Source organism: Hordeum vulgare, chromosome 5H (genome assembly GCF_904849725.1).
Source record: "Hordeum vulgare subsp. vulgare chromosome 5H, MorexV3_pseudomolecules_assembly, whole genome shotgun sequence".
Taxonomy (NCBI): domain Eukaryota; kingdom Viridiplantae; phylum Streptophyta; class Magnoliopsida; order Poales; family Poaceae; genus Hordeum; species Hordeum vulgare.
Window position 1 is genome coordinate 106,412,981 of NC_058522.1, and position 9,599 is coordinate 106,422,579.

Sequence of the window (9,599 nt, forward strand, 5' to 3'; positions counted from 1 at the left end):
TTGCCAATCCGCCGAAGAAACCCAAGGCTGGACCTAAGCCTGAAACAGAGTGCTTCTATTGCAAGGGTATGGGTCACTGGAAGCGCAATTGCCCCAAGTATCTGGCAGATAAGAAGGCAGGCAAAGAAAAATCAGGTATATTTGATATACATGTTATTGATGTGTACTTAACCGGCTCTCGTAGTAGTGCCTGGGTATTCGATACCGGTTCTATTGCTCACATTTGCAACTCGAAGCAGGAACTGCGGAATAGACGAAGGCTGGCGAAAGACGAAGTGACGATGCGCCTAGGAAATGGTTCCAAGGTTGATGCAATCGCCGTCGGCACAGTGTCACTTCAGCTACCATCGGGATTAGTGATGAACTTAAATCATTGTTATTTAGTGCCTGCGTTGAGCATGAACATTATGTCTGGATCTTGTTTATTGCGAGACGGTTACTCTTTTAAGTCTGAGAATAATGGTTGTTCTATTTCTATGAGTAACATCTTTTATGGTCATGCACCGAATGTGAGAGGATTGTTCATATTGAATCTTGATAGCGATACGCATATACATAACATTGAGACCAAAAGAGTTAGAGTAAACAATGATAGCGCCATATTTTTGTGGCACTGCCGCTTGGGTCATATTGGTGTAAAGCGCATGAAGAAACTCCATGCTGATGGACTTTTGGAGTCACTTGACTTTGATTCACTTGACACGTGCGAACGATGCCTCATGGGCAAGATGACTAAGACTCCGTTCTCTGGAACAATGGAGCGTGCAAGTGACTTGTTGGAAATCATAAATACCGATGTGTGTGGTCCAATGAGCGTAGAGGCACGCGGCGGATATCGTTATTTTCTCACCTTCACTGACGATTTAAGTAGATATGGTTATGTCTACTTGATGAAGCACAAGTCTGAAACATTTGAAAAGTTCAAGCAATTTCAGAGTGAAGTGGAAAATCATCGTAACAAGAAGATCAAGTTCCTACGGTCTGATCGTGGGGGTGAATATGTGAGTTTCGAGTTTGGTGCTCACTTAAGACAATGTGGAATTGTTTCGCAGTTAACACCGCCTGGAACACCACAGCGTAATGGTGTGTCCGAACATCGTAATCGTACTTTGTTAGAGATGGTGCGATCTATGATGCCTCTTACTGATTTGCTGTTACCATTTTGGGGTTATGCATTAGAAACAACTGCATCCACTTTAAATAGGGCACCATCAAAATCCGTTGAGACGACACCATACGAACTGTGGTATGGCAAAAGGCCAAAGTTGTCGTTTCTTAAAGTTTGGGGATGCGATGCTTATGTCAAAAGGCTTCAGCCTGAAAAGCTGGAACCCAAAGCGGAAAATTGCGTCTTCATAGGTTACCCAAAAGAGACAGTTGGGTACACCTTCTATCTCAAATCCGAGGGCAAAATGTTTGTTGCTAAGAACGGAGCTTTTCTCGAGAAGGAGTTTCTCTCGAGAGAATTGAGTGGGAGGAATATAGAACTTGACGAGGTTGTCGAACCTCTCATCCCTCTGGATGGTGGCGCAGGGCAAGGGGAAACCTCTGTCGTTGCGACGCCGGTTGAGGAGGAAATTAATGATGGTGATCATGAAACTCCAGTTCAAGTTTCTGTTGAACCACACAGGTCGACGAGATCACGCGCTGCTCCAGAGTGGTACGGTAATCCCGTCTTATCAATCATGTTGTTAGACAACAATGAACCTGCAAATTATGAAGAAGCAATGGTGAGCCCAGATTCCAACAAATGGCTAGAAGCCATGAAATCCGAGATAGGATCCATGTATGAGAACAAAGTGTGGACTTTGGAGATACTACCTGAGGGCCGCAAGGCTATTCAGAACAAATGGATCTTTAAGAAGAAGACGGACGCTGACGGTAATGTGACCGTTTATAAAGCTCGACTTGTGGCAAAGGGTTTTTCACAAGTTCCATGAGTTGACTACGATGAGACTTTCTCACCCGTAGCGATGCTTAAGTCCGTCAGAATCATGTTAGCAATAGCTGCATTTTTCGATTATGAAATCTGGCAGATGGATGTCAAAACGGCGTTCCTTAACGGTTTCCTTAAGGAAGAGTTGTATATGATACAACCCGAAGGTTTTGTCGATCCTAAAAATGCTGACAAGGTGTGCAAGCTCCAGCGATCCATTTATGGACTGGTGCAAGCATTTCGGAGTTGGAACAAACGCTTTGATGAGGTGATCAAAGCATTTGGGTTTATACAAGTGGTTGGAGAATCTTGTATTTACAAGAAAGTGAGTGGGAGCTCTGTGGCGTTTCTAATATTGTATGTGGATGACATATTACTGATTGGAAACAACGTAGAGCTTTTGGAGAGCATAAAAGGTTACTTGAATAAAAGTTTCTCTATGAAGGACCTAGGAGAAGCTACTTACATTCTAGGCATTAAGATCTATAGGGATAGATCAAAACGCCTGATAGGACTTTCACAAAGCACATACCTTGATAAAGTTTTGAAGAGGTTCAAAATGGAACAGTCCAAGAAAGGGTTCTTGCCAGTTTTACAAGGTACGAGATTGAGTAAGACTTAGTGCCCAGCAACTGATGAAGATAGAGAGCATATGCGCTCCGTCCCCTATGCTTCAGCCATAGGTTCTATCATGTATGCGATGTTGTGCACTAGACCGGATGTTAGCCTGGCTATAAGTATGGCAGGTAGGTTCCAGAGTAATCCAGGAGTGGATCACTGGACAGCGGTCAAGAATATCCTGAAGTACCTGAAAAGGACTAAGGAGATGTTTCTCGTGTATGGAGGTGACGAAGAGATCGCCGTAAAAGGTTACGTCGATGCAAGCTTTGACACAGATCCGGACGACTCTAAGTCGCAAACCGGATACGTATTTATTCTTAATGGGGGTGCAGTAAGCTGGTGCAGTTCCAAGCAAAGCGTCGTAGCAGATTCTACATGTGAAGCGGAGTACATGGCTGCCTCGGAGGCGGCTAAGGAGGGTGTCTGGATGAAGCAATTCATGACAGATCTTGGAGTGGTGCCAAGTGCACTAGATCCAATAACCTTGTTCTGTGACAACACGGGTGCCATTGCCTTAGCAAAGGAACCACGGTTTCACAAGAAGACCAGACACATCAAACGACGCTTCAACCTCATCCGCGACTACGTCGAGGAAGAGGACGTAAATATATGCAAAGTGCACACGGATCTGAATGTAGCAGACCCGCTGACTAAACCTCTTCCACGGCCAAAACATGATCGACACCAGAACTGTATGGGTGTTAGATTTATTACAATGTAATTCACATGGTGATGTGAGGGCTAGATTATTGACTCTAGTGCAAGTGGGAGACTGTTGGAATTATGCCCTAGAGGCAATAATAAATATATAGTTATTATTATAATTCCTGTATCAAGATAATAGTTTATTGTCCATGCTATAATTGTATTGAATGCAGACTCATTTACATGTGTGGATACATAGACAAAACACCGTCCCTAGCATGCCTCTAGTTGGCTAGCCAGTTGATCAATGATAGTCAGTGTCTTCTGATTATGAACAAGGTGTTGTTGCTTGATAACTGGATCACGTCATTGGGAGAATCACGTGATGGACTAGACCCAAACTAATAGACGTAGCATGTTGATCGTGTCATTTTGTTGCTACTGTTTTCTGCGTGTCAAGTATTTATTCCTATGACCATGAGATCATATAACTCACTGACACCGGAGGAATGCTTTGTGTGTATCAAACGTCGCAACGTAACTGGGTGACTATAAAGATGCTCTACAGGTATCTCCGAAGGTGTTAGTTGAGTTAGTATGGATCAAGACTGGGATTTGTCACTCCGTGTGACGGAGAGGTATCTCGGGGCCCACTCGGTAATACAACATCACACACAAGCCTTGCAAGCAATGTAACTTAGTGTAAGTTGCGGGATCTTGTATTACGGAACGAGTAAAGAGACTTTCCGGTAAAACGAGATTGAAATAGGTATGCGGATACTAACGATCGAATCTCGGGCAAGTAACATACCGAAGGACAAAGGGAATGACATACGGGATTATACGAATCCTTGGCACTGAGGTTCAAACGATAAGATCTTCGTAGAATATGTAGGATCCAATATGGGCATCCAGGTCCCGCTATTGGATATTGACCGAGGAGTCTCTCGGGTCATGTCTACATAGTTCTCGAACCCGCAGGGTCTGCACACTTAAGGTTCGACGTTGTTTTATGCGTATTTGAGTTATATGGTTGGTTACCGAATGTTGTTCGGAGTCCCGGATGAGATCACGGACGTCACAAGGGTTTCCGGAATGGTCCGGAAACGAAGATTGATATATAGGATGACCTCATTTGATTACCGGAAGGTTTTCGGAGTTACCGGGAATGACGAATGGGTTCCGGGAGTTCACCGGGGGGGCAACCCACCCCGGGGAAGCCCATAGGCCTTGGGGGAGGCGCACCAGCCCTTAGTGGGCTGGTGGGACAGCCCACAAGTGGTCTATGCGCCAAGAGAAGAAAAATCAAGAGGAAAAGAAAAAAAAAAGGAGGAGGTGGGAAGGGAGGGGGACTCCCTCCCACCAAACCTAGTCCAACTCGGTTTGGGGGGGGGGGAGAGTCCTCCCCCTTGGCTCGGCCGACCCCCTTGAGGGTCCTTGGACCCCAAGGCAAGGCCCCCTCCCTCCCACCTATATATACGGAGGTTTTAGGGCTGATTTGAGACGACTTTTCCACGGCAGCCCGACCACATACCTCCACGGTTTTTCCTCTAGATCGCGTTTCTGCGGAGCTCGGGCGGAGCCCTGCTGAGACAAGGTCATCACCAACCTCCGGAGCGCCGTCACGCTGCCGGAGAACTCTTCTACCTCTCTGTCTCTCTTGCTGGATCAAGAAGGCCGAGATCATCGTCGAGTTGTACGTGTGCTGAACGCGGAGGTGCCGTCCGTTCGGTACTAGATCGTGGGACTGATCGCGGGATTGTTCGCGGGGCGGATCGAGGGACGTGAGGACGTTCCACTACATCAACCGCGTTCTCTAACGCTTCTGATGTACGGTCTACAAGGGTACGTAGATCACTCATCCCCTCTCGTAGATGGACATCACCATGATAGGTCTTCGCGCGCGTAGGAAAATTTTTGTTTCCCATGCGACGTTCCCCAACACCCTCAAGAACGCTTTGCCTATTATAAGAACCTGTTTCGGCTTGTCCTTTGCCACAAAAGGATTGGGCTACCTTGCTGCACCTATTGTTACTATTGCTACTTGTCACTTGTTACAATTATCTTGCTATCAAACGACTTGTTAGCGCTATTTGAGTGCTTGTAGAAATTACCTTGCTGAAAATCGTTTTTCATTTCCTTCCGTTCCACATTGGGTTTGACACTCTTACTTATCGAAAGGACTGCGATTGACCCCCTATACTTGTGGGTCATCAACCGGCAAGCATGCCATGGGCTTTGGCCAGCCGTTGGGCTCGCCGATGTCGCCGATACCCCCATGCCCCTGATGCCCGAGTATCCAGACATCGAGGAGTCATACACCATCAACATTAATGCTCCTGAGAAGGGAAGGTCAGCATGTTCCTATGCTTGATGGGAAGAGGAAGCGGGTAGGCTTCATGGAGGAGGAATTCACCGTCTTCAGCAACATGGCTCAGGTTGTGAAGGAGATCGCCATCGCCATCAGGGAGAGCAAGGCGGTCTACATTCACCGTGAGCTCTACGTTGCCATGATGGAGCATACCGGCTTATGCCCAGAGGCTCTCATGGTGGCTCTGAGCCACCTGCTTGACAACAAAGCCCAGTGTATTGGGTTTGTTGCCATGAGAGAGGCTCACAGGGTGTTCTAGCTGAGTACCTGGCGGGACAAGCACTACTACTAGTGGCAACGGCGTGCATGATCCTCCACGATGACGATGATGATGATGATGTATATTTTGTGTAGTTAGGTCTTGAAAACAATATCATGGTTTGTATATTTTGGTGAGGTGGTATATACTAACCCCTCACGGTGATCACGAACTTGCGATGGTAGGATTACACCCTCTTTTGGATGCGGTGGTAGGATGACACCAACATAGTGGTAGGTTGAACTTGGTATGCGGTACGATCATGCATGTTGATTCTCTTGCGCTCCATTTCCTATGTGCTTCGTTGCTTGCTCCTAGAGTGCTTCGTTGCTTGTTTCTTCAATTTTTTGCTCATTCGCACTACTAGGGCAAGTGGTATGCGATGTTCAAAGGGAGGGTTCCAGGGGTTTACAGTTCATGGGAAGGTTACAGCAAACAAGTTTCAGGGTACAACAACCAAATTCATAGAGGGTTTAAGACTAGGCTGACGGCATAAGATGCTTACTCCAAGTATGTACTAGAGTAGGGATGCAACAAGGTTGAGGTTGCCAAGGTGGATCGTCCGTTTAGGTTGAAGAACTTCATCATCTTTGTCCAGTTCGTCTCCATTGTAGTGTTGTGGTACTGGTGTGCTCGATGTGATCGTGTGTAAAGTGTAGTAGTAGTGGGTAAGCTCACCAAGTAGGATACAAGGTGAGCACAACTCTATGCTTGTATGAAATCAAACAACGTCCACTCGTGTGACGACATACAATATGAGCAACCAACCATGGAGCGAAGAGGCGTCACTATAATGCAAGAAAAGTATATGCACGCAACCAATCAACACGCGCATGATGATTTTTTGCCTTCATATGCTCAACGAGGCCCTAGTAGGTCAAATATGCAAAGTGCATGCGACCAATCAAGCGCGTCCCAGTTAAATGTTGGAGTACTTTTTTCTGCTAGGCACAAAACTGACCTTCAGTTAGAAATTAATAACAAGAAGTAGTGAGACAACAATTATCATTTGGCATATTTTTCATACACAAAAAATCCCTCTAAAGAAACCAATTTGTTGATTATGAAGAGATAGCTCACTAGGAGGAACGTATCACTTGCAGAAAATAAAATATACATTAAATTTTGGGAGGTGCCGAAGTCTTCTTCCTCGTGCATCCATCGGCGACACGACATGACTAAAGCTCGTTGTCGCATTTGGGCCTCCATCTGAGCGGAGCAAAGTTGTTGAAACCCATAAGCTTGTAAAAGCAGCGGTTGGGAAGTAATCAATGTGGATCATAATAAGCTAGTGATTGCAATCTACATAGAAAATCGTTTTCGCGGAGAAGAAACCACGGGAGAGGGCATGCAAAACACCCTCAAATGCGGCCATACAGAGTCGAGGAATACTAATCTCACACGCTCCCCGGCTATACCGAGGTTAGCCAATCTTTGTCGGTCAAGACTAGAGCGAGAGAACCACAACTTACAACCACGTTGTCTGCACCTAGGATAACGCCACCAAAAGAGACACGCAGAAGGAAAAAACCAGACCCAAAAATACAAATCTAGGGACACACGATCCTTCATATGCCTTTTGGTGATACAAAGAAAAGCACTCAAACGAGGACGAGGTGGGGAGACTTTATTCCACACCGACAATGACGTCATTGTCTCGCCACCGCTCGTAGGAGAAAACTATGAATTTATTTCTAACCCTAAGACCTCAAGACCAAAGTCATGGAGTCACCTCCCCATCCGGTCGTCCGAGCAACGAACAAAGGGAAGAGGAGGGATCGTGCGTCGCTAGTAAGTAGGGGAAGATGAGCCGGCATCAGCTAAGTCTTGAGAGTGAGAGGAGGAAAAGAACGAATTAATTGCTTGTATGCAAGAGAACCATTTCAACATAGCATAAGGATAGGTATGGGTGAGTCTATATGAGTGAGGTCTTTGGCTATTTGGACGCCAGTGAACCCGGTCTTTAAAAATATCATGAAGGCTATTTAAAGTTTCCAAAAAATGTACGTTTGCATGTAGAGGTTTCAAAAATGTCACAAAGGCTATAAAACTGCATTTTTAGAGAATAAAATCTCATCAAAGAACTAGAAGATTCGTATGCTACACAAAATGAGAAAATCCCGCCCAAAAGAACAAAATGTTGGCTCATTTTAATCCATATATTTGTCTCTTTTGCACACACCCGATATGAAAATGTACACGGTAAAATTTGCAAGCGTACATACTACATATCTAAATATATAAAAAGGATAGCGAGGTGCATGTAGCTTCCGTTTGCGTAGGGCCCGGAGAAGGGTCCGATCACTTTGAAACACGTCTAAATGTATATGTACACTTATTTTTTTCAGTTTTTCAAGCTATGAAAAATATTGTTTTTTTATCAAAAAATAAAGATTTGCCTAGTGTCCGTCCTCCACGACGTTTTTCGTGACATCAATTCACACGTGTGGACAAATTATAGATCATGAACAAAAAAAGGTGGACATTGGCAAATTATATAGATGGTGAACAAAAAAAGTGGACATAATGGATGTACGGAAGGTAATTACTTTTATCCACAAAAAATAAGCTAGGTATTTACACATTGTACAATTGGTGAATATACTACGAGAATGAAATATAGATTATATCCATATCATCATAAACACAAATATTTTTAAATCTAAAAGCAATAACAGTATCCATGGGAAGATAAGGAAATAACAGGGATCAAGCATAGGAACGTTGAGTGTAGTAACTATCGCTCTTACCACGCTGGCGAGTAACACCAGTCTGCATGCCGGCTGGAAACGATGTATAAGGATGTAACTGCAAAATGCGCAAGCATAACAAGGGGTGATATCAAATGAAAAGCACAGACAAGGACGTAACCGGGAAATGTGCAAGCACAAAAGCAAATCACCGTCCTGAAGGGACAAGCGGAAGGACCCATTTGTAAGATAAACGAGTTCGGAAAGCACAAACGAGAAAAATTCCTTGGGCCTATCGGCAAGAAACCGGGGCCAGGGCGCAAAATCTCGAAAATTTTTGGACCATTTCTCAATTTGTGCGTGTCGTCCTTGCGCAGGGGCATGCTAATCTTCTCTGTATCGTTCCAATTTTATGGGATGAAGGGACGATTATGGTGCAACGCTCAGCCTTATAAACAGGTCCGGGCATCCCTCGCTAGGCGAGGTGGTACTAAACTGCCGTGCTGTGCTGCGTTCCACACGCGCCAGGAACCGCGGAATCGCACCAAACAGCAAGTGGGCCGAATCTAGGTGAAACCTGGATCTTCATCTTGTCAGCCCAATATCTGTTTTGCTAGGAGTCGGCCAAGCTATACAAAGCGAGCTGGAAACACACACACGGGCTGCTCCTGTCCTTTTTTTCTTTTCGAGGGCACGCTCCCGTTCTACATTCATTTATGCTGATCTCAATTGTCTAAAAATAAAACTGATCTCAAAAACTCAAAAAAATAAATGTTAATCTCAAAAGAAAAATGTTTCATGCTCGTCTCAAAAAATATATTTATGTTCCATGCAGTGTTTCTCGAAAAACAAAATTTTGTTTCACAGGAAAAAAATGTTCCATGCAGACTGTTATTTCCGGACCCATCGTCCTATGTACGGAGCTACGTTTTCCAAGCGGTGCATCCTTGTGATAAATTATCCTGTGCTGTGCGTAAATGTTAAAAATTATGGAGAGTCCGATCGAACTATCCGTCCGGAGACATGCACCCGTTATCACACAGATGATAAATCTGCTCCTAGCACATGTTTTTCTCT

At 44.8% G+C, this 9,599-nt stretch overlaps 1 pseudogene; it reads right to left on the reverse strand.

Annotated features, from left to right (window-relative positions):
- Positions 1–8,853: 8,853 nt before the first annotated feature.
- On the reverse strand, positions 8,854–8,963 carry LOC123400479 (annotated as a pseudogene).
- Between the last annotated feature and the right edge of the window lie 636 nt (positions 8,964–9,599).